This window comes from Oryzias latipes, chromosome 17 (genome assembly GCF_053564925.1).
Source record: "Oryzias latipes strain Hd-rR chromosome 17, Olatipes_Hd-rR_3.1".
NCBI lineage: Eukaryota > Metazoa > Chordata > Actinopteri > Beloniformes > Adrianichthyidae > Oryzias > Oryzias latipes.
In genome coordinates, this window is record NC_136253.1 from 3,896,543 (window position 1) to 3,922,451 (window position 25,909).

The 25,909-nt window shown below is 40.7% G+C and overlaps 1 long non-coding RNA gene across 1 annotated transcript in view; it reads right to left on the minus strand.

Annotated features, from left to right (window-relative positions):
* LOC144986816 (uncharacterized) overlaps positions 1 to 19,834 on the minus strand; it is a 33,065-nt gene extending 13,231 nt beyond the window's left edge. The window contains exons 1-2 of the long non-coding RNA XR_013650664.1: positions 19,494 to 19,834; positions 9,476 to 9,552 (exon numbers count right to left, since the gene is read on the minus strand). This is a non-coding gene — a long non-coding RNA (uncharacterized LOC144986816). The remainder of the gene's footprint in view (positions 1 to 9,475; positions 9,553 to 19,493) is intronic.
* Between the last annotated feature and the right edge of the window lie 6,075 nt (positions 19,835 to 25,909).

The window sequence follows — 25,909 nt, forward strand, 5'->3', positions numbered from 1 at the left end:
TGGGCACCGGAGATCAAAAGTGTTCCTGCAAATCATATAAAAGTCATCTTTTAAAAGTCAGCAACTTTTTCAGGGGTTAGAATATTTTTCCCCTTGTAAGTAGAAGCTTTAATGACTTTCAGCCTTCTGTTTGGTGGAGTTAAATGCTTTATTTGTGCACCATCACTTCAGTGTCTTTTGCCATTTTTCTACAAACATGCAGGACCTTTTTACTTTTGTACACCCATTGACCATAAATGTGGTTCTTTGACAGATTATCTTAATTAGCATTTGATGTCAAACTATGGAAACTGCAAGCAGGAAGTGCTTTGATAACTTGTGGAAATATATCTAGCTTTGTAGGCATCAGAAACCTTTTTTTGAATTCAGTAGCACATACTTGAAGAATCATGTCTTTTATTTTAAGATAAATAAAACAAACACACAATAATTGATCTGCAGTTCCTTCTTTGAGTGTAAAAGAGATAAGCATCTATGTTTCTGCTTCTGCAGTGAATTCTGTTGATCAAAAGTTAATGTTTGAAGGCTTGCTAGTTTATGAAAAATGATCAACGCTGCATCACTCAAACGCTTTCTGATTGAAATGCAACCAATCAAGTACAAGAGATGTGTGTGCAAATAAAATATGAGCCACACTTTTTCATAGTTTGAGACTGTTTTTAAATATAGAAGCTCGTTTCTCTGCAAGTGGGGGGAAGCAGCTAAAAAACCGAACAGGATGTTAAACAGACTGGCAGACCTGCTGTCCTCTTCCTAAAGAGGAGGCAGCTTCACACTACAGAAAGTACAAGTTCCTTATAAAGAGAAGTTTTATTGGATGGAAGATTCATGTTAATTTAATGAAGATTAAATTTCAAGAACTGAACAGATATTCTTCCTTTTCATGTATTGATCAGGTTTTGTCCTCTCGTGCTGTGATGCCTAACAGATGATAAACAGAGCAGCTCTCCTCTGTCTGCAGAGTCACGCCTCTCCAATGATGTCTTATACAGGCATTTATAGGAAAGCTAATACAACCAGACAACCATGACCTCATAAAGATTTTTTATGTCTCAGGTGTTTGCAAGTATGTCCAGTTTGCTTCCTGGTGTGACCAACATTATTTTCCTGACCTAATGATGACCATGAATGACATTAATTCAAAACATCTGAAAACCTGAGCTCAAAGCTAGAGTCACTCCTCAAACAGCACTTTGAGGTTCTTTCTGAGTTAAAAGTGTGTGAGATCCTCCTATTTTACAAACTTATATTATGCTGTTGATCAGGCCTTTTTTATCATTTTATTAAGGTAATAAATTATATGTGTGTCTTTTTCTAGAACATAGTTTCTGTAGAGCGGCAGGGGAACATAATAATGATAATAAACTTTATTCGTATAGCACCTTTCAAGATAAAAATCACAAAGTGCTTCACAATAAAACGCGGTAAAACACAGAATAGAGAGTATAATATAAACACTAGAAATTCACCTCTGAGTTGTGGGCAGAACTGTTCCCATGGAGTAAATCCGCCCGCATATCCCATCATCTATCTGATTATACCCTCCCTGCTAGCTTACACCCCCTCACAACAAAATGGCGAGCAACATTGGAGCTATGCAGCCATACTGTTTTGATCCAGATAACAGCTCGGACGAGGAAAACAAAGACGTTAATGGATCTATTTGTCTGCAAGTGGATGCATCAGAATTGAGCAGAGCGATTATCGCTTCTACGTCACCACTACAATGCATTTTAGCCATATTGCTTTGTTTTGTAAAGGGAGTACAGATGGATATTAGCTATTAAGCTACAATCTGGTGCAAGCATCGTTGCTTTAAAAGCTTAATGCATTTGTATGCCGTCCTGTTAAATGAATAAACTAAATTAAACTAAACAAGCTTTGAAACGGCCTTTTTTGTCTGCTCCTTATTCACAATGATTTGAATACTGGTAAGCATATATTTCAATATATACAGTATGTCCTCCTCAGAAAATACCACAAAAACATGTTTAAAAACACCAATTTTATCAGAGTGGGTATTGCATCACATTTTTGATTAACTTTCAAAGAGAAGCCTTGCTACGACAAACAGACAAAAAGAATATTTATATATTTTTTAATTACGACTTTAAAGTCATAAATCTACAACAAAAAAGTTTTAACTGTTAAATTACGAGAATGAAGTTATACAATTATGACTTTAAAAGTCGTAGGCTAAATATATTCCTTTTTGTAAGGTGTTTTAAAGTTGTTATTTTATGACTTTTTTCTCATAAATTCACGATTTTAAACTCGTAAATGTAATAGTGGAAAGACAAATGACAAAAATGTCAAACATTTATGAGAAATAAATAGCCAAGTAGTCTGTGTATTGGAGCTGTGCCTGAAGATGAAAGATGCGGAGCATTTTGTGAAGCTCTATTCCCGGACAGGTTTCAAAAACTAAGAAACTCTGAACTTTTTGACGAGTCAATATCAGATTATTATTAGTTTAGCTGGGGTTCTGGGGTTCGGTGTTTGTAATGTGGAGTTTCATATGTAACATAAGGAGCACAGAGATACGTTTGGGTGAAGTCCATATGTCCATACCCAGAAGTCCATATGTCACCTTACGTCATGTAACTGTCATGCACACAAGGAACACTAAAGGGGAATGAAAATAGGGTTACCTACATCCCTTCCTCCAAAGGGAATGTCATATTTTAACACAAAACAACAAAGATAAATGAAAACAGTCTGGTACTGAAAACTGGGCCTCTTGAAGGTCTTGTCTTTCACGGAGAAAGACAGGATTGAAGTGGAAAGCTACAGGGATACCAATGGCTTCATCAACGGCCACTGCAACCTTAAAACTCTTTTTTTAGTGGCCCTAATACTCTGTTGCAACTTACTAATCACACAAAAAAATATTTTTAAGCAACTGTTATAAATAAAAGCTTTTCTAAGTTTCAACTCATTGGTATGCTCATCAAATGCTGCAGGTTAAATGGGGTAACAAAGTTTCTGAGCCCTTTAAGATCAGCAGTGGAGTGAGAAAGGGGAACATTCTCTCTCCTATTCTTATTAAGCTGTATTTGGACAGATTCTCTCTCACATTGAAAGCTTGTCACACTGCCTGTGTGGCTGGTAACCTCATGTATGCCTATGATATAGTACTGCTGCTCTCCAACAACAACTAAACATCTGCTTAGATTATGGGGTCAATAGTGACATACATACAATACATTTAATGCAGGAAAAGTACATCAATCCCAAGAACAAAAGGAGACAAAAATCTGCAATTTCTTGATTTCTATCTTTGTGTGTTCTGACAAAATAAAGTATCACAGGAATATGATGACTTATGATGCTGATATTTATGGCTGTGGCAGTTTCCCCTGACTGAAACTCCACACAGGAACTCAAACATACAGACACATACACATCATATACTCAGGGACTAAGCTAATGCTGGTTGGATGGGTGCACAAATTCAACCATTTAAAACATCTGAGCAAGTTCCTGATAACAACACATACTGATATACACACTGTTAACACCTTTATTATTTTGGGTCGTTTGTTTGGGTGTATTATGTATATCTATTTTTGTATGTCTTGCTGACTTGTCTTACCTTTTTCAGTTTCACTTCCTGGGTCAAAGAACCCGATCTCTGGGTTTGGTAGGCTTTTGTAGGGCCTGACCAAAAATCAACAATTAACCTCAACTGAAACCACCTGGCCCAGGGGAGGGGCCATGTCTTATAAAAGAGTGTGAATTTGGTTCATGGGAGAGGAATTTGGGTTTCAGAGCAAGTATTGACATTGCTGCTGGTTACCTGCTGTAAAATAAAAACAACAGCCATTTTTCCCATTCACAAAAACCTTTGTGGAGTGGTTTTTATTGGTTTTGCTTTGGACCTGTCGGTCTCACTCCTGACTGGAGCGTGACATTTGGTGTCAGAAGTGGGATCATGACCCAGAAGACAAGGAGCAAGGCGGCCAAACATTTGATGGAGCCAGAGCCAGCTGAACCTGATGTGGAAGGTAAAGACTGGGCAACTGATGATGGGGATGAGGGTCCTACCTTCCAGCCACCAGGAGCTGAGTCCTCAGAGCAGGAGATGGTTACACTGCTGCGGGAGTTCATTTATGCCCAGAGGAGCAGAGAAGAAATGCTGCTTGGGGAGCTCCGAGGTTTGTGGACAGCAATGGAGGCTGGCAGGGGGTTGCCATCTCTTTCCAATGTGGAGGTTGCTGCCTCTCCTACAGGACTTTCCTTGGGTGGGCCTTCACCACTGCAGCAGCCAGCACTGCAGTCTCAGCCAACGTTTCCAGCCCTACGAAAGGACCCCAAGTTGCTACTGTTCCAGTCTGGTGAGGACATTGAGAATTTTTTACTACGTTTTGAACGTGTAGCGAAGACCTGGGCTTGGCCTGAGACTGAGTGGGCCTAAAGATTGGTTCCTCTACTGACCGGGAAGGCATTGGAGGCCTATTCTGCCATGGATGAGGACCTTTCTGATTCTTATTTAGATCTGAAGTAAGCCCCCTTGGCTAAATTTGACATTTCTGCTGAGAGTTATCGCCAGCGTTTCAGGAGTACAGCTGTTCCTCAGGGAGAGACTCCCACAGAGACCTACCAGCGCCTGAAAGGTTTATATCGACGTTGGATTGAGCCAGACCAGTGCAGTTTGGAGGACATCGGGGAGGTCATCATACTCGAGCAGCTGTTGAGGATGTTTCCACCGGACGTTCGAACATGGGTTAAGGACGGGGAACCCACTACTGGCTTGGAGGCTGCAAAACTGGCAACGCAATACGTCAACGCCCGACGACCCCACGTGACCAGCACTTCACAGCGGCCGTTGCATAAGGGACATGAGGACAGCCGGCTAGAAGGTCAGAGGTTCAGAAACCACGGGACATTTGGGAATGTGGGGGCTACAAGGGTGGAGCAGCAGGCTACTGTTAGTCGGGGTGCTGTTGGGACTAATAGGTTTGGACATCAGGTTGGTTCCAGTCATGGGGAAATCATCTGCTACTACTGTCAACAACCTGGTCACAAGGCTTCAGACTGTCCCCTTAAAAAGCCTAAACTTTCAGGTTACTGCTATGTTCCCGGTAATGATGACTTATGCAGACGAAGTACCCCGCATTCATCCTCATTTTATCCTGTTCAAGTTAATGGTAGATATTTGTCCGCTTTATTAGACAGCGGAAGATCTTTGTCACTGGTTAAGAAGTGTTGTCTGTCAAATGGTGTCATTGATTATAAAAACAAGACTAACATTAAGTGTGTTCATGGGGCTCAGAGATCGTATCCTACAGCAGAGGTTACTATAGCTGTTGACGGACATGCATTTTCGTTACAGGTGGGGGTTATTGACCAACTGTCTGTAGAGTGTGTTTTGGGAAGAGATTTGCCAGTTCTCCATGATCTGATCACACAAATTAAACCTGAAATATGTGCAGTGGTAACAAGGTCTCAATCAAAAGCTGGCTTGGAGCTCCTGCCAGATCTTCACAGTGATCTGTGTGAGGGTGGTTCCAAAGGCCCCAGGAAATCCCGACGCCAGCGTCGCATTGACAAAATTACATGTACAGATGCTGATGTAAAAGTCTATCCTGACCCTGTAAGTGTTGACTGGGATATTCCCAATGATATCAGTTTTTTGCAAATGTCTGATTTTTCTCTGTCTTGGTTGTACAAGCAGGTGGAGAATGGGAAGGGAAAACGAGGATCTGGATCAAGGTTTTTGGTTGAAAATGACATTTTGTATGCTACAGGGGAGGCAGGTAAACGGTTAGTTGTTCCAGTTAGTTGTAGGCCTCTCGTTCTACATCTAGCGCACACACACAATACCATGGGCAGGACATCTGGGACAGCAGAAAACATGCATGAGGTTGGGTTCACGGTTTTTCTGGCCTACAATGTTCAAGGATGTCAAACAATATTGCTCTACATGCCCAGACTGTCAGGTCACCTCACACATCAAAGTCAGACAGGCACCGTAACACCCATTACCGGTAATTGGTACCCCTTTTCGGCGCATAGCCATGGATGTGGTTGGGCCATTAGAGAAGAGTAGCTCTGGTTAGAAATACATTTTAGTAATCTGTGACTACACCACACGTTTTCCAGAAGCTTTTCCCCTTCGAAGCATAAAGACACCAAAAATAATCAGTGCCCTTGTTCAGCTTTTCTCTCGAGTTGGTGTACCAGATGAGATCATCACTGACCAGGCTACCAACTTTACCTCTGGCACCATGAATCAACTACAGAAGGAACTTGGCATCAAAGGCATAAGGACAACTCCCTACCATCCACAGACTGATGGCTTGGTTGAGAGATTCAACCAAACACTCAAACAAATGCTGCGCAAGTTTGTGGCTGATACAGGCCATGATTGGGACAAGTGGTTGCCTTTTGTCTTGTTTGCTTACAGAGAGGTGCCTCAAGCATCAACTGGCTGCTCCCCGTTGGAGCTGCTTTACGGGTGGCCTGTCCAAGGGCCACTAGATCTTCTGAGGAAAGAGTGGGAAGCTACCAAGAAACCAGTACCAGAAGGTATCTTGTCTCATGTCCTCCAGATGCGTACCAGGATGAGGCCCAAGTCAATCTGGAGCGGGCTCAGCAAGACCAGAAGTACTGGTATGACAAACGGGCTCGACAAAGAGTTTAAACCAGGGGAGATGGTCCTGATTCTGCTTCCCACAAGCAGCAACAAACTGTTAGCCAAATGGCAAGGACCTTACGAGGTATTGAGGAGGACTGGACCAGTGACTTATGAAGTGGCTCACCCAGACAAGGGAAAGGCATCCCAAGTCTACCACATCAACTTGCTAAAGGCATGGAAGGAGCGTGATTCAGCTCAGGTGTTGTTGGTGCGTCAGGCCAAAGAAGACTATGGTGAGTCAGAGACTAATCTGCAACAACTCTTACAGCCAAAAACACCTCGTCTGGAGCACCTGACCTCAGCACACCAACAAGCTCTGCAAAGGCTGCTGCAGGAGATGTCTGGCCTGTTTCGGGATGGTCAAGGTCAAACGACACTCATCAAGCACACCATCCGTCTCCAAAGACCTGAGACTCCTCCAATACGTCAGAGGCCGTACCGCATCCCAGAACGATTGGTGGGGGTCCTGAAAGATGAAATCCAGCGGATGCTGGATCTTGGGGTTATCGAGCCATCAAGGAGTGAGTGGTCCAGCCCCATGGTGATGGTGCCCAAGAAGGATGGCTCTCAGAGGCCCTGCATCGACTTCAGAAAGGTGAATGCTGTCTCCTGTTTTGATGCCTATCCTATGCCCCGCATAGATGACCTGGTGGAACGTGTTGGGACTGCCAAATATATAACGACACTGGACCTCTGCAAGGGGTATTGGCAGATCCCACTGGATGAGACGTCAAAGCAGTACACCGCCTTTTGTGCCCCAACAGGACTCTACCATTTCACAGTAATGCCATTTGGGCTCCATGGTGCTCCAGCAACATTCCAGCGTTTGATGGATGCTGTCCTGAGGGGGTTTGAAGCCTTCAGTGCGGCTTATCTGGATGACGTCGTCATCTTCAACCAGTCCTGGGAGGACCATCTCACACATTTAAGAGCTGTTCTGAGTGCGATTGAAGGGGCTGGTTTGACTCTAAATGCTCAAAAGTGCGAGTGGGCCAAAGGAGAGGTCCAGTACCTAGGGTTCCAGCTTGGAGGGGGTCGCATCCGCCCTCTTGTGGACAAGGTCGATGCCATTCGTAATGCCCAACGCCCACGCACCATCTGCCTTGTGGGGTGGTATTCCAACTTCATCCCTCACTACTCCACTCTCGCCGCCCCCTTAACCAATCTCACAAAGAAGGGGGTTCCTAACACTGTCAAATGGACTGCTGACTGAACAATCTTTTATTGCATTAAAGACTGCAATGTGTTCTTCCCCTGTTCTCTGTAGTCCTGACTTCTGAAAGCGTTTCACAGTCCAAGCAGACGCTTCCGATGTTGGCATTGGAGCTGTGTTGACTCAGAGTGATCAGGGGAAAGAGGCCTGTGTTATACCTCAGCCGAAAACTGGAGCCCAGAGAAGTTTGGTATTCTACCATAGAAAAGGAGGCCCTAGCCATCAAGTGGGCCCTGGAAAGTCTTCGCTACTATCTCCTGGGGTGTGAGTTTGACCTGGAAACGGGCCACAAAGCCTTGTCCTGGATTGGAACCATGAAGGACCAAAATGCCAGGGTGACCCGTTGGTACCTTGACCTGCAACCTTTCTGTTTCAAAATACGGCACAAATCTGGCAAAACCAATTTGATGGCAGACTACCTGTCTCGGTGGACCACCACGGCGGCGCCAGGAGAGGGGGGAGGTAATGTGGCAGTTTCCCCTGACTGAAACCACACAGGAACTCAAACATACAGACACATACACATCATATACTCGGGGACTAAGCTAATGCTGGTTGGATGGGTGCACACAACCATTTAAAACATCTGAGCAAGTTCCTGATAACAACACATACTGATATACACACTGTTAACTCCTTTATTATTTTGGGTCGTTTGTTTGGGTGTATTATGTATATCTATTTTTGTATGTCTTGCTGACTTGTCTTACCTTTTTCAGTTTCACTTCCTGGGTCAAAGAACCCGATCTCTGGGTTTGGTAGGCTTTTGTAGGGCCTGACCAAAAATCAACAATTAACCTCAACTGAAACCACCTGGCCCAGGGGAGGGGCCATGTCTTATAAAAGAGTGTGAATTTTGGTTCATGGGAGAGGAATTTGGGTTTCAGAGCATGTATTGACATTGCTGCTGGTTACCTGCTGTAAAATAAAAACAACAGCCATTTTTCCCATTCACAAAAACCTTGTGGAGTGGTTTTTATCAGTTTTGCTTTGGACCTGTCGATCTCTCTCTCTCTCGATCTCTCTATCTCCATCTATCTATACCACTGTTGTTGAATTATTAGCTCTGATCTTTCTTTCTCATTTTTTTCTTTTCACTATAACATAAAAGATGATTTATCTATCTTTATTATATACTTATATGTTTGGTTTGTTTGTTTGTTTTTGCATCTTAAGCCGCTTCTGATAAAAAAAATTGGGGTGTGATTTGGTTAAAACAAGCCCAACTGTCTAAAAGCCAGAAGCTTTGCTGGGCAAGCTAGGAAAATAGATCCCTCACTGATCAAACTGTCACATTTTTAGGTGAGTGGAGGCAGTTTCAAAACCACCACATGACATGGGGATGATTACAATTTATTGGGAAAAGAAAAGAAGACAAGATTGAAATAGGATATTCCAGAAAAATAACACACACGTACAAAAGAGACAGGGGTCTGAAAAGGTTAGGAAGATGAGGTGAGCAGATGCACATGATTGAACAACAGGAAACAAGGGGTGAAGTGGAAATCAGAAGACAACACAGCTGAGGACGTCATGAGAAAGTAACAAAAAAAGCATCAAACTGTTGAATGGAAAACCTAAAATAAATGAGAAGAAACAGGAGTTATTCTGGTAATACTTACAGTGAAACCTGAAGAAAGACAGGAGAGCAGATGACATGGACAGACCCTCAAACCTCTGAAACTAACCGAAGGAACACCTGTTGTTGGAGAGGATACAACAAAAGTTTCTGAAATTGTAAAATCATTTATGGAAAAAGCTTTAAAAATGGGGTGTTGTGTGAACTGTTAATGGGATGGATTTACAGACCTTCAAGTGTTATTCTTGAAAGATCAAAGATAATGTCAGTTTAAAAGTAGGAGGCAGTTTAATTAAGACACATCCTATTGTAGAACAAAGGGTTTAAAATACAAAGATATTGATGGAATAAAACGTTCCCAGTGGTCTTTTAATTATGATTATGCTGTTTTTAGCAAAAATCAAAAAACCTGTGTCATTTACTAGGGCATAGTTTCTGCAGAGAGGCAGTAATTCATTAGAAATTTACCTCTGAGTTGTGGGCGGAACTGTTTGCGTGGAGTAATCCAGCAAAAACTTGCCATAATATCTTTGTTTCCACTCTCCTGCTAAATTACAGCCCCTCACAACCTCATCTTAACAATACTGGTGCAACAAAAATGGCAAGCAATATTGGAAACAGAACACATACATTAAAAAAAAATGCATTTTTTGTCTGCTTTTGATCCACAACCATTTTTTTTTTATATTTTATAGTTTTTTTTATTTTTTCACAACAATTTGAATACAGAACCACCTAGAAAGGCAACTGAAATCTCAATTTTCTTCATTTATGTTCCCCGTCATCAGAAAAATGCCACAAGAACACGTTAAAATCACCAAAAATCAGGGTGCGCCCGCGAGCACCCCTTGTGGCGCCCACAGGGAATGCACCAAAAAAAATCTTTTTTTCTTTTTCTTTTTTTAATTGAAGCAAATATTAAACAAACAATCACGGCATGTCTGTCAATGACAACGATATCAATTCTGAGATAAAGGTAGACAAAAAAAAGAAATATGAAAACAAATATAACTTAAAAAAATAATCAAAAAAATAAGGGTCTATTACAAAAGTTTAAATAGATCAAATAAATTACACAATGTCTGGGCATTCTTATGATTCTTGTAATGTTAAGATTTAGAGAATAGCTTGAGACGGTTGAGTTATCCATTAATGGGAGGTTTCACCTTTAAGAACTTACAAGTATGAATAAAATGCTTTGAAATTACAATCAGTGAATTAATCAGAAAGTCCAGAGTTTTGTCAATTAATTGTAATCGAATTTTAATTGTATCCCAATTTAAAGGGTTAATGATGATATTTTTGGATTTGAGCCAATTATGAAAAGAAGACCAAAACTCTTTTACATGAAAACATTCAAAGAAAAGATGTTCCACAGTTTCCACAAAAGACACAAAGATCACTATCCCAGTTAAAGCGAGAATGTAAAAAATGATTGGAAGGGTAAATATCATTTAACGGGAAGGCTCCAAAAATAGCACTGCTCATATAGCAAATCCATATATTGTGGCGATCTGTGGGTTAGCCCCGCCTTCAGCTTTTAAGACTCATGGGAAGTGGGGAATCTTGGTTGTGGTAAATCGCTCACCATAAGTGAGGGAGCTGTGAGCAGAAGTGAAGTTAATGGTGTTTGACTGGTGGTGGGTGTGTTCAAATTAAACGGACCGATTTGATTGTCCACTATCTTATGTGAGTTTCATTCTCAACAAACCGGGGTTGTGCTTTGCATGGGACACAGGTAGCAGATTCGGACATGTCAAGTGTGGCCGCTACTAAGTAAGAGGATAGTCAATAAGACTCGGCGTAATGGTTCTTGCCTGGATAGTAGAGGGTAGCGATTCAGTGTTTGCTATTAGTAATTGTGGCACTTTATTTCTGCTATCGTGAAATTTATGGAAGGGTATGGAAAGGCCTGAAACTTGCGAATTGGCACTCCCGCCTTTGAGAAAGAGGTGTGTGTGTGAGGAGGAGAAGGGGAGGGGTAGTGGGTGCAGGTTGCGAGGTAAAACGGCGCACCGAGACCATTGCGCAACACCTGGATCATCAGGTGGCTTAAATGACTCAGCTCATTCTAATAATGTCATTCTTCACTAACCATTGCGGACCTTTTTAATACTTGTCTGTATTTTCCATATAAATTTATTTTTACGGTTGTTTAGTTGGTGATAGTAACGTCTAAATAAAGACTGCAGGTAATGCAGGCTGGAAAACAGCTGCACTTTTTCAGACCATAAATAAACTATAGATAATTTGTTTATAAAAGTATTGAGGATTTTGGAGGATTTTTACTGTTGGTGTTGCACAAAATTAGGAAAATGCCAAATATTTTTGGAGTAATCCCACTGATGAGTTCTGTAATTTAGTTTTTAATGTTTTATGAGACCTAAACTGCTTTTCATAATAACAGGTTTTTAAATAATCAAATCCCTCTGATACATTTCACAAAGACACACACAGGACCAGGAGGTTTTTAGTAAACAGGTCCTGTGGCGCCCTTCATACCACTTGGTGCCCATGAAATAGCCCTTATTCTCAAAAAGGCTGGTGACCCCTGGCCTATACCATGCTATTCTTAAGCCGTTTATAGTAAACAATATCCATGTACATAATAATATATTACCTTAGGCACTCAAAAGAACAAACTTTTCACATTCTGACCTGGAAGTAAATGACTCGATCTCTGAGGCACTGGCCTCAGCAGCATGTCTGCGTTTCATCCACGAAAACAAACATTTAAACTTTTGCAAAAATGGAGGTGCATATTGTGCATGTTCTTCCTTCCATACGTCAGCTCGTGAGAACCCGCTTGTTTTCGTGGGTTTGGCGGGGCTGCTGTTCAGAGTGCAGTTTCAGAAATGTGTGAACAGGTCAAAATACCGTATTGATGTTTCTTTTTTGTAAGATTATAGAACACGTAAAAGCTCAAAAATGATTTTGCATAGTATAGACATCTTTAATATAAATGGGGTGATTGCAAACTGACCTAAATGCAGAAAACGTGTCTCTTAAAAACCTCAGACATAACAAAACCATTGAAGCTCACTAGAAAGAAACATTCTGGAGTCAGTGTTTTTGCTACCAAATGGATGAAAGGTGCTGAGTTTGAACTCTAGTTTCTTCTGTAGTGTTTCATAGAGCTGCTAGTTTCAGAATGAATAAGAGAAAAAATTAACAAATGCAGCAAACACTGGACATTATCCAGACTGTATGCAGTAAAATACTTTTTTTTAAATTTGAGAACAAAAAGACCCATCACTCTGCAGACAAAAGACACAAAGATCCTCATGTGCTTTATGAATAACCATCAACAAGTTATGTCATCATTAGAAGACACATTGGCAATTGTGTATTAGCATTTCTCAAATCATATTTTTGTATTAGCTTCTTGTCACTGCATTCTGTATGCTTAGGATTAGTGAGTACTTCCCTAAAGATTGTTTTTTATTCATGATACACTCTCTGGCCACTTTATAAGGTACACCTGTCTAACTGCTCGTTAACAAAAATGTTTAAACAGCCAATCACATGGCAGCAACCATATGCATTCAGGCATGTACAGTAGACATGGTCAAGACGATACGCTGCAGCTCAAACCGAGCATCAGAACGGGGAAGAAAGGGTATTGAAGAGAGTTTGATGGTTGTTGGTGCCGGACGGGCTGGTCTAAGTATTTCAGAAACTGCTGATCTACTGGGATTTTTACCCACAACCATCTCTAGGGTTTACAGAGAATGGTTAAAAATATATATATATATATATCCAGTTCTGTTGGCTGAAATGCCTTTTTGGTGCCAGAGGTCAGAGAAGAATGGTCAGACTGATTCCAGCTAATAGAAAGACAACAGTAACTCAATGAACCACTGGTTGCAACCGAGATCTGCAGAAGAGCAGAAACTGAGGCTACAATTCACACAGTCTCACCAGACAACAAAAGATTGGAAAAATGTTGTCTGGTTTGAGGAGTCTGGAATTCTGCTGTGACATTCAGATGGTAGGGTCAGAGTTTGTATCAACAACATGAGTTTGAAATCACTGTACCTCTTCACAATAAAGTGACCAAGCTCATTTTTGTGAGTAACTGATGATGAGAAATCAAACTAGCACACTTGCATTTCTCTTCCAAACACTAACAAATTTCTTTTATGTATAATTTTGTTATGTCGCCCCTGTGTAAACAAAAGTTCCCAAAGATGTGAAACTGGGCTAGTACTGTGTATCCAAGGAAACCGCCGGTTCTCCTTTTGCAGTTCAAACTGAAGACTGCATCAGTGTGTTGTCTATATTGCAAACATATTAGTTCCCACATTAGCCCTTATAATCCATTTCGGTTTTTGTGTTGACCAAAGTCCTGTTTTTTTTTTTTTTCATCATGAAATCGTGCAGACTTTTACTGTCACGGTTTGAGGTTCTTTGCCTTTATGTTCTAGTTGTTTATGTTCGGGCCTGTTTGAGTTACTTCCTGTTTTATTTTGTAGCATTTCCTGTTTTGTTGTTGTCTCAAGTTTTACCTTTCCCCATCAGTCCTGAGTGTTCCCACCTGTGTCTTGTTCCCTTGTATGTATTTTAGTCTTGTCTTTCCCTTCCTCCTGGCTGGTCCGTATTCTCCTCTTCCCCAGTTTTGCGTGTTAAGTGTTTCGAGTTTCGAGTTGTGGTTTGCCTGCTTTTGCAGTGGTTTTTGGTTTCCTTAGTTTAGTTATTAAAGCTCCTGTTTCCCTGCAACCTCCTGCCTCCTCTCCTCTCTGCGCCTGGGTACTCCCTCATCCTCTCCCCGTAACATTTACTCATTTAGAGTCCTCAACTAGTGTGTAAAATCTGTACACTGCGTTTAGTGGAATGTCTGTGCAGAGTGTAAATACAAAGATGATGTTGAGGGTACATTTTATGTAAGTAAGTTGCTCTACTGATCCAAAATAAATGAACGACCATGGGAGTATTTCAGGCAGGCAACTCGAGCAGTGCGTTTACCTGGTTACTCCTCCCTGCGGGCGGTTCAGTCTAATCAACTCACCTGTTTAGTGTCCTACTTAACCCTTGTGCTATCCTATGGGATCAAGATGACCACTGACGTGTTCTCCCTACCGTGACAAAGATGGATAAAGGTGGAAAGATTTCATGTAATCCATGGAGACCAGTGAAGATCACAAATCATTGAAGAAAAAAGGTTCAGAGCACTGTCTAGTGGGTCTAGATGACCCAACTCCCAATGTCAAAGTGCCTAGGATAGCACAAGGGTTAAGTTCCAGGTGCGGTCCAATCCTCTTCTTCCATTTCCGTGAGCTCTGCGTTCGTCACCCCACCCTCCTCCCCGGTTTCCACCTGTGAGCTCCGTTAGGGTTAGTTTAATACCCAAAGTTTTCTATGGAGATCTTTGTTTTATGTATCTGTACGGAGCCTTATGCCAAACTAAAAGAAATACAGAATAAATCTTCTTGACTGCATAAATTGTCTGACTGAAATAAGACTTTTTGATGTCCTTTTAATTAACATCAAAGAGTACTGTACCCTAGATGTACAGTCAATTATATTTTGACTGCCAGAGAACCAGATGTGAGTGGAGGAGGGACTTTCAATTTGTTCTTCTTTTCACTTTTCTCACACCAACTCCTTGACCAACACACCAAAAATGAGCTCGAGAAAGTTTACAGCTGAAGTTTTATCACAGATTCTGGACTCGGATACTGACACAGAGGAAGAAAGTTCAGAGATAGAGAATCTTTTGTTGAACAATTCTGTTCTACATGTTACTGTAGATCAGCATCTTGTTATATTTTGTGTCCTTTCAGACAGTACCTACGCAACAAGCCTGTCCAGTAGGGCATGAAAAGCATGTGATGCAACTACGCATAGAATGTACAAGTGTATACTGGACAGCTTCCTGGAGGAGGACTTAAAAAAATTAGGTATGCCTTTTTTTAAATGTTGATATAACTCAAAATAAAGTTGTTGTTGGTTAAAAACATTTTTCTGACTGTTTTGAGTGGATTTTTACAGAACGGGACAAAATGACCCACAACATAATAAATGTCATTTTTTTAACATAATAGAAAGGTCAGCAAAGTTGATCTTAAATCATTTTTACTCTGGATCATATTCCAGTCTTTTCTTCACTTTTTTCAGTGGTCACATATGAAAATCTCTTTCAGGCGCTACCATTTCCATTTTCCTTTGGTCTACCTTTGTGAGCCGACACAAACTTTATGAGGGGAAAAGGGGATGGAAAAGGTATGTTTTGATCCACAACTTCTTCAGGGACTAGGCATCAGAGGATTTGGATTTACAGGCATTTTGGGATCTATGAATGTGGAACTGAGTGATTGTCGGCCAACTGCCTGGATAAGTACAGGTTAAAAAAACCTGAGTAGCCTCTCAGCTGAATTCCATCTAATTTTCTCAAAAATGACTCCATAAAGCCGAGTGTTTTCCTTCAACAGATAATCCAAGCAAATGCCAGTACTCTGTAAAGAATCACAGAGTTGAAAACCACGCAGGACAACAGAGCAAAGAGCCGGTGAGATCCTTCCATGTACCTGTCAGCCTGAAATGATGGCTAACTTCCTGTGGGCTGGAGAGCACTAATCGCCTCCAGCTGGATTGGGAGAAATCTTCACCTCTTGCGAGTGTGCTTCCCTTTAAGAGCAGGAAACTTTACACCTATATTGGCTCAGAGAATGACTTAAACACGTGAATTTTTTCGTTCACCTGGTGCAGAGTGAAGACTTTTGGTTGCACTCCATGAGGAAAAGTTGCTTTTCAAATATTTGATGAACTATGCTTTTAGTTGCACAAATGCTGAAGGAGTCTGGCATCACATTTTTGGAAAAGATATATATTTTTTATCAAATGTGTAAAAATGAAATAATGTACTTAAAACAGGCAAGCCATAGAAGGCAACATTTCATGATAGGAAGTTCTGATGTGGTTTCAGGCAAGTATCATTTTACAGGTCACACTTAAATTTTGTATCATTGTACGCGTCAGCATACAAGAATGGATTCAAAAACGTCTCTGTTTGATCTATTTTACGTTACTTTCTATCTAATGTGATCACATGAAATATTCCCTTATATCTTAGAAGTAAACAAACAATATCAATCCCATCAGAGGTTCGATGCGCTCATAGGCACCTGCAACTTTCCCTTTGTTTCCCAGCACAGATCCTGCTCTTGTCAGATAAATTCTATCCAATTATACATTTTTTCAAAACTTTTAAGATTTTTTGCTCTCAAGTGCATGTTCTTTAAATATCTGGAGTAATGTTTTGCTAATCTTACAGGCAAATGTGTTTAACTCCTGTTCAAAACCCCCATCAACATTAGGAGGTTTAAAAACATTTCTGAATCTGCATGATTTTGGCTGCATTTCTGAGCTGAGAGTTAAAGTCAAAGCGCATACCTGAGATAACAGCCAGGAGGAATGCATGTGCTCCATGCTGCTTTCCATCCTGGGCTGTGTTTTCAAGGCCTCTAAGACACATGAAGGTCCCGCCTGAAGGCCTGCTGCACATTAAAGCCACATGTCAGTGTTTTTTTTTCCTTAGGCGTGTCATACCTGCACACACGTACAACCACGTTGCAGGATGAAAAAGAAAATCAAGACTGATTCTAGTGAGATTAATTGATGCATAGAGCTTTTATAAACATTCACATACGCATTAAAGCTTTTAAATGTATGCGACGGGGCAGAGTGATGTAAGCGTCACGCTGTGGAAGACCTGAGTGTGCATGTGATGTATTTGTAGGGGAATGTAACATAAAACACCTGCAACTGAAAGCTGTCAGCTGTGCCAAAAGCATTTTGCACCTCAGGTGAAGGTTTTCTTTAAACGACATGAGGATGAAACTGTGTGTTCAAATTCAATGTTTAATGCTTTCTTTTCTCAAGTTTGTTGATTTTTTTGCATCAAAACAGCATGTTGTGTAGTTTTTCTCTTTGTTGTGGAAAAGGTTGTTCTGTTTTACACAAACTCAAATTACAGTTAATAACAGTAATATTTCAAGATTCAAGATAATAATAATTAACAAACATCACAAAAAGAAAAGTTAGAAAAGTGACACAAAAAACAAGAAGGAAACTTACTCCAGTGTAAACTGTAAAAACTATGCTTAGGTTTTCCACATAAACAGACGGTTCTTTGATTGGAACAAAGAACGGAAAAGTTGGAGGACTGACTGGTTGAAAGCTCCTAAAGTAGTTAGACATGAAGAAGGAAGAGTAAAGCCTGAGCCTCATGCACCCATGGGTGCTGCATTGTTCTTGTGCTTGAAAGAGAGTCAGTGGAGGTTCTGGAGAACAGCATTACTACTGTGGGATCTGGTGATATTGTGGGCCACAAGAAGCAGTTCATGAAGAAGCTGGAGTGAGAGGAGTGAGGGATGGAAGTGGAGGGTTGGATGTTCAGTAGGATCACGTCTTGTGTGTACGCTGCCCTGTGGAGGTCGGACTCCTGTTTGAAGCTCCGTCCCACTTTATAGTTTATGTGTCTGGAAATGAGGCCATAAGGATGGCTTCAGACCTCCAGGGTAAACATTGTCCGATGATGGGGGTTTCCTTCACTGTCTTCCAACTCAAAACCATTTTTTTTGGGTTATTTTGTTCACTTTTTGAATTAGTTACCCAGTTATAACATCAGGCTCTTTGCTATGTTAATAAGAAACATATCTTTAATAGCAACTATATTAAGTATAATTCTTTATTTTTTGTGTCAGTCGTTCAGACCTATTACTCTTTAATACCTCAAAAACAAAGGTAAATAACGACAAAAGAATCAAATTTTTTGTTTTTATTTCTTTGAATCTGAGGCTTAAACAAACAGTTTACTGTGAGAAGGAACATGCTGTAGTTAACCATATCAACCATAGCTGTAAATGCTCCACACCGATTATCTATGCTGTGGCTCTTTTAGCAAACAATAAAAAGGACGCGTTTGCTCCGCCCATCTCAACAACTTGTCATAAATGGGCGAGTTGGCGAGATATATAGTAGAATTCTTTTGAGTCCACTAATGGGTCAAACCACCTGCTAATCTAGAAGACAAGCCCCTAATAATACAAGTTTTGAATTCAGATAAAAATAACAGACTTAGCCACTCCCCCCTTTCACAATTGTCATGACTAAATACCAGTAGCTCATTTTGCCTTTAATAAGTGATTTTGAAAAGAAAGTCCTAAATCATTCATAATTCACAGCCTTTTTTCTAATCAAAACGTTTGCATAGATATATAGAAACACACACACACACACACACTGCTGTGCAGCTGGATAGCTCCAATATTTTTGTTATTATGTCATCGGTATGTTAGTTTAGGGGGTTGAGGGGCTGTAAGCTGGTGGGAGACAGATGGATGACGGAAAGTAGGGGCAGGCTTATGTCGCACCAACAGACCCACTCACAACTCACAACAGGGCATTTCTGATTAACTACTGCAGCTCTGTAAAAACTATCTCCTAGAAAAAGACACAGGTTGTTGTTGTTTTTCAAATTGTGGCTAAAAAAACAACAGAGTTGTTGTTTCATTTTTTCAAGCCCCCTGAACTCTCTGCTTAACCCTTGTGCTATCTTAGATGACCCCCCCCTCACATTGACGTGTTCTCCCTATCATGACAAAGGTGGATAAAGGTGGAAAGATTTCATGTAATCCATGGACACCAGTGAAGATCACAAATCATTGAAGAAAAAAGGTTCAGAGCACTGTCTAGTGGGTCTAGATGACCCAACTCCCAATGGTAAAGTGCCTAGGATAGCACAAGGGTTACGGGGCTCCGAAGTGTGTTACAAGTGATAAGGGGGCACTTTTTGTGTGCAGCCTGTTAGAAATATGGAAATTCCACAATTAAAGTGTAGTTTGTTTGGACACCCTACAGGCGTCCTACGGGCACTGAGGTATCACGCCCACATCCCGCCGCAAAGGATCTGCATGCGGTCGGTAGAGAGCCAGTACTCACACCTCCCTAATGACTGGAGTGCAGCGTTAGGGCACTGGATGACAGCACGTCATCTGAACGTGCACATTTATGACGGTACATCATAAGTGCAAGTTCCAAATACTTCATGATGAACTTACCACACAATGGTACATTCCATGTTCATGACGTCCCTTAAAGTGGCCGCACGAGCCTTAGGGAACTGGAAGTCAAAACTGTGTTTCCCCTTCAGATGCAGCCGCTCCCCGGACAACCCAAAACCTGCAGCACCCATCCGGATCAACCCCTCATAGGGGTTCATGTGACATGGTGGACTGTAGGCAGTCTACCATGCAGTCATGTGCTGGATTGTGTAGCTTTTTAGCATCTGTCTAGTATCACACACGTCAGGGATTATGACATAATCTCTCACGCCGCCTCTGAGGCAGGAAAGGCCTGAGTTTCATGTTTCCTGTCCTGCCTTCCTCCGCCTGGAGGCGGATGTCTCGATTCAAAACATTTTCAGTGTTCTGCAGAATCCAGGTGAGATTGTTTTTTACTGGATGATTACCGAACAGATAGGCAATGCATTTTAAAAAACGCAGCCACAGAAGAGGTTTTAGTTTCGGCATTCAAAAATGTTCCTGCAGATGAAAAAACATTTTCATGATAAATGATTTCTAATGATTCCAACATAAATTAGTTAATTATTTTTCATTAGTCTATCTGAAACTAAGTCTAAGATGTTATCTATTATGTAAAAAAACCTCTTTAAAAGTCAGGTAAGAGCCTGTGTTTCACAAATGTGAAAATGGTCTACATTTTTGTCTCTTTCTTCCTGTACCTCATTTTTAATGCACACGTTCTAGTTTCTTCTTTATCTTTTGCTGTTTTGATGCTGTTGATGTGCTGATTACAATGCTTTCCTCAACACAAACTCGACTCACTTCTCTAAGCTCAACATTTGCTTGGAAGTTGAGGCAAAAACATGAGGACAATCTAGAAACTCCCATATATTCCACATCAGTCTGAACATTTTATGCATTTTGGTGCAGTTTTTGTCAATGCATTAGATCTTTCTTCACCTCAGGTACAGTTTCTGATCTGCTCAGGAAACTGAAATCCCCTCCACAGCAACAGAGGAAGTGACCTGCCTCTGAATACCTCAAGCTAAATATAGCTAAAGATTCATGTCTGTCAGCCTCCCCCAACCCCCCACTCTTAACTCCAGTCCTTATCTTAATTATTTCCAGACCTTTGGCTACAAACAAACGCAAACAACAAAGTGCACGGCACAGACACACAGCTGATGAAAAAAGAACAGTGTTGTGCTACAAACTGCTGATCTTAAAAGCTGGAAGAGGCAGCGCTTGCAAAGGTGTTTGCTTCTTCTGCAAACCGTTACACGACAGAGTTCTGCTTTCCACACCGACCCTGCAATGCTTGTTTTATTCATCCCTAAAAATCTATTCTATCAGTGCTAATAGCATCTGAACAACAGCTGTCTGTTTGGCAACAAGCAGTGCAAAGAAAACCTTCTCTGAGGTCATAAAACAGACCATGAGGAGGTCATTACGGTGGCCCTGAAGGGCAAATCACATCAACAAATCACTCAATGCAAACACATTTTAAAGATCACAACCACAATTAAAGAGGCAAAACAAATAAAAAAATAAAAACAGGATAGAAACAAAACAAAATCCAGATACCAAAGGGTAAAAAACAAAAAGAAAAAAAAAAGAAAACACTTTAGAAAAATAAAAGTAATTTCCAGAAAACCAAATGAAATGTTGAGAAACTGGAAATGAGAAACTGGAAAAGGTGGGTACTATGGGGCATCTATGATTGGATGATAAAAATATCCAGCGTTGGGGCTGAAATGATGGATAAACATCATCATCCAATTAGCAGCGTCCCATAGTACTCACCTTTCCCAGTTTAACGTATAAAAGAAAAGATCTTTCGGAAAGCAAAAGTAATTTACAGAAAAAACATTATATTAGCAAAATAAAGACACAAGAAAAACTGGAAAAATCTTAATTTCCATAGTGGATGGGCTACCACTGAGTCCAAAATCAATGGATGTCTTTGAAGACTTCACAAGATATTTTTGTAAGGGTTTTTCAAACTACATATTCTGCAAGATAAGGCATCTAAAAACCCTTTCAAAATCTGTCTCACATGATAATACAGTATTTCTCAGTTTCAAAAACTAAAGGCGGCATGTAAATGACGATAAGAATTTATTTTTGAATGTACCAGTAAGTAAATAATTTCGAAAAAGGTGCAAGAAAATGCAATTTGAAGACAATGAAAAATATGTTTTTGGACTTTATCTAAAGTGATAAATGATTAAGGGTAAATATAGATATTTGTTTTTTTCCTGTTCTATCCTAAAACTTTAAAAGTTTAAATTTGTTAGGGATTGTAAGAATTTTGATTCATCCTGCCCCAGCAACACAAGAGTGTGATATAAATCTGAAATTTTTGTGTTTTTTATTGCTATATTGATTTTTTTTTCACTTTCTTTTCTTCCTGCTGTATTAATAGTTTTCTATTAAAGTATAAAAATTAACTGTTAAGCCGCTAAGTGTGTCTGCAATATTGAAAACATCCTAATAAGATTGCTGGGTGCACCGAGTGTGAACTCATCTGCTCCAAGTCAATTTCTTTTAAAGGCATTTAAACAGTCGTCCTCAGCTTTGCTCTGAAATGTGTTTTTTCAGTTCAGGACAAATAACATGAGATGGAACTGTAATGATCTCTGTGGGGAAATTAGGTGGCAGCAGCAGAAGAGACAATCAAGAGGTCTGCTAAAATGACAAAGGAACATTTGTTTAAACCATTTCAGAGGACGGTTTCCTGCACCAGTGTCAGCGGGGAACCTCCAGGCTGATTACTTACCCTAATCAGGCGTGTCTTATCGCCACACATCAAATTCCCTAATGGCAAAGGACAGGCACCCATCAATAATTCATTAATTCTTGTGGTTAATTCTCTGCTCCTTCAGGTATTGAGTTTGAAATAAGAGTCAAATAGACCATATAAAACTTAAAAAAATGTAGGCAACAAACAAAAGACTTTTATTCAGTTCTCTGTTGATTCCCTTTTCCATTCCAATCAACAATGGAGACAAATTTTAACCTCCATAAAGCAAAAAGGAAAAGTTTAAACCACACAAAAAAGCATTTATATATCTAAGATTCACCAGATTTACATTTTTATTTAATTCATGTTACATGTATGTGTTTTTATTGAGATATATTTGTTTTATTTAAGTAGTCCTATTTAACAGATGGCCTAACACGTTGAAGCATCTTGTGTTGCATAGACTTTGCTGGTAAAGTAGTTACCACAGATTTTTACTTACCATGTGATTATTTGACAGTAGTAACACAGAAAGCAGCTTTAGCTTGTTTGTGGTCATAAATGAAACTCTGATGGGCTGTCCTGTAGTTTGTAAATAACCAGCAGGGGGCAGCAGCATTCCTCAACAAATATCTGTCAGCAGGAGAATTCTCCAAAAGAAGAAAACAGGCAGCAGCCTCTTTTCACATTTTCACGGATTCAGAAATAGTTTATTTCAACCGATCAACAAGAAAAAACAAACAAACAACAGAAGTATAAATCTTTACAGAGAAATAGAAAACTTAAGATAATTACTCATACATTTATTTATTTAGACATTTTTAATCACAAATGGGACTATATAACCTCTTAAAATAAAGCATCTTGTTATCAAGAGGGTTCTCCTTTCCAGTACATAAAGAAATCCAGGCAATCATGGAAGAGCAAAAATCAGCAAAGGAAAACTAATTTGACAATAACCGATGACACACAACGCTCACACGCAGTCATACACAACACACCAGCTCACAACATGCGCCTCTCCTTCTTATAACAGTTCATAACAAAAGCTTACAAAGCAAAATGTAGTGGCATCCATTAGAAAAATGGGAGACACAAAAATAACACACAGTGGCATGTGAGCTCAAGACGAACAAAACGAGCTTTTCTGAATACTGGGATGGATCTTATCGAACGAAATGATTGAGGAAGATTGTTCCAATCATTTCGGGATACCGACAGGCCAGCGTGCTCTTCATCTCTGCTCCCTTCGTTCCCCGCAGCAAGTCCTTCAGACGCAAAAGTCTCATACAAGCGTCTTAAGGTGATGAATCGATCGGAGGAGTCACGTTTTGATTATTGACATTTTTGATTTGAAATGGTTTATTTCAAGCAATCGAGTAAAAATAACACACAAAAACCAATACAATCAGCAGTTATACATTCATACAAACTTTGGATAATTAGACATAATTATGACTGAAAAGAAACTGAAATGAAACCCCGAATATTGACACGCAAATACGCGAGGGAACACTTGTTCCAGTAGATCAAACAGATCAAGACACTGTTGCATCTGAGGGAGGTACTGCGGGAATTTCTGAGGAAGGGGAACAGAGATGAAGAGCACGCCAGCCTGTCGGTATCCCACCGGCTGCAACAGCAAGGTGCCACCGGCTCCTGAATCGCTACCAACCCAAGTTTGTGCAATCGCAGGGGATGAATGATGGATGAAACCAGCTCTTCTGGAAAACACGCTGCTGTCGTCCCTGACCCTTAAATTGTGCTGCAGGACCTCTGGCACTGCACTGATGAAGGATAAAGCATGGACTCTTTCTAAGGCCCAGAGTGACACTCCTAGTGAAATGAAATAAATCATTTTTAACATTTTATATCATTTGAAAAATTAAGCCCTTTAAGAAAATGAAATAGAAAGTTTGCAATGACACCGTAAAAGAAAATCTGGTGTGTGCAGCAGACCGGGATGACTGCTGTTGGTCCAGTCAAAGAAGTTTACAAGTTGGTGATTGTATGCTGTTACAATTAGATAGAATATAGGAAATAATATGTATTTAATGTACCAGGTATGTTATGTACTTTACAGTACCAGGTCCAGAACCCTCCTCTGGTTTGTCAGAGAGGAATATTAAGGAAGAGTTGGAACTGGGTACAGATGAAGGGGAGAGGGCAGAAACACAGATGACAGAGAGTGAGGACGAAGAAAATTTGTTAGGGGCCCTGTAAAAAATCTTTTCAAGGGGCCCAAAATCCCTAGCAGTGCCCCTTCATCAGCTGAACTCACTGGTATAAATACAAAAGAAGGGTTGCGTGGTAGAGGTTTGCAAGTCAATTCAGAGAAGATTCCACCAGACGTGTTTGGAAAAAAATGCAGGCTAAAAGTATTTGCTATTTCAAGTGGGTCAATAATAATTTCATTATTGATAATCATATTATTAGAAATACTAGGACATTTACCAGGGAAAGTATTTTCTCCAGAATTGCTTCTGATTGTTAAGATTGTTTTTTAAACTGCTCCTGTAATAATCTGCTTTGGCATTTCTAGTTTGGGTAGCGCAGGTGTTACATAGACGTTTATATTCCTCCCAATCATCTGGTAGTTTGATACGTTTGTGTTTATTCCAAGCTCTGTTCCTCTGATAAAGGCCACTATTTACTCATTCAAATTATGTCCTTTGACTTTAACAGAAGTCCACGGAGTTTGTCTATCAATAGCTGCGTTTACATGGACAAAAGTAATCGGAAAGAACGGCTGATCGGAAGAAAAATGTGTCATCTAAACACGCTGTTCGGAATACTCTGCCCAGATCAGACTCATTTGGATCAAAATTTCTTTCTGATGGAGATAAGTGGGTTATGCCGATTGTTGATCCGATCGTTGTAAACAGTTCATTCCGATCGTGTGTCACTACTACTCTGGTTTAACGTCATGCATAGACGGTGTTTTGCTCCAGAGAGCTCTGCGGAGGCCCGGTGCGGAGCGCCGCCCCGTCCTCGCCCCGTCCTCGCCCCGTCCTCGCCCCGCCCTTGCCCCGCCCTTGGCCCGCTGGCTCTTCGCCTTTCCCCTCTCTTACACCCGTCACGAGGGGGTGCGGGGGGAGGAGCGCTTCGTGCCCCGTGACGTCTGGACCCTGTACGGTCCGGGCTCGGGTGCCTGTGGACCGCGCGAACTGTGTCTCTGAGCAGAGCAGCCAGACTTATAGCTTTGTGTTTGAGGGGAGGGGAAGATGGTTTGTTACGTATGCGTTTTGTTGTTTTATGTGTGGGAGGCTTCGGACTGCGATCCGTCCCGCCGCTCTGGGTTAGCGGCGGCCGGACTCAGGAGAACCGTGTTTCCGAGCAGAGCTCAGACCAAGTCAAGATGCTGATTGCAGCATTTCCTGCATGGATCTTATGTTCATCAGAGGCTAAATAAATGTTGTTAGCGCGTTTTAGCCTTCTCCTGACCCTTCTTCCAGCTCCGTTCTTCCACAAAAATGACCAGACAGATACAAATAGGACGATAAGCAAACAGGCGCTTCAAAATATTCATAACATTAATAAAAGCACATTTAGAAGATCATCTTGTATATTACTGAGCTGCTGCAATATGACAACTCAGTTTGTTTACAACGGGACTCATTTGCTCTTCCGGCATTTTCAACACTACTCCGCATGCCCAAATGATTTTTTCCGACCGCAAGTGTGACCATTTGAGCGTTCTTTCTAATCG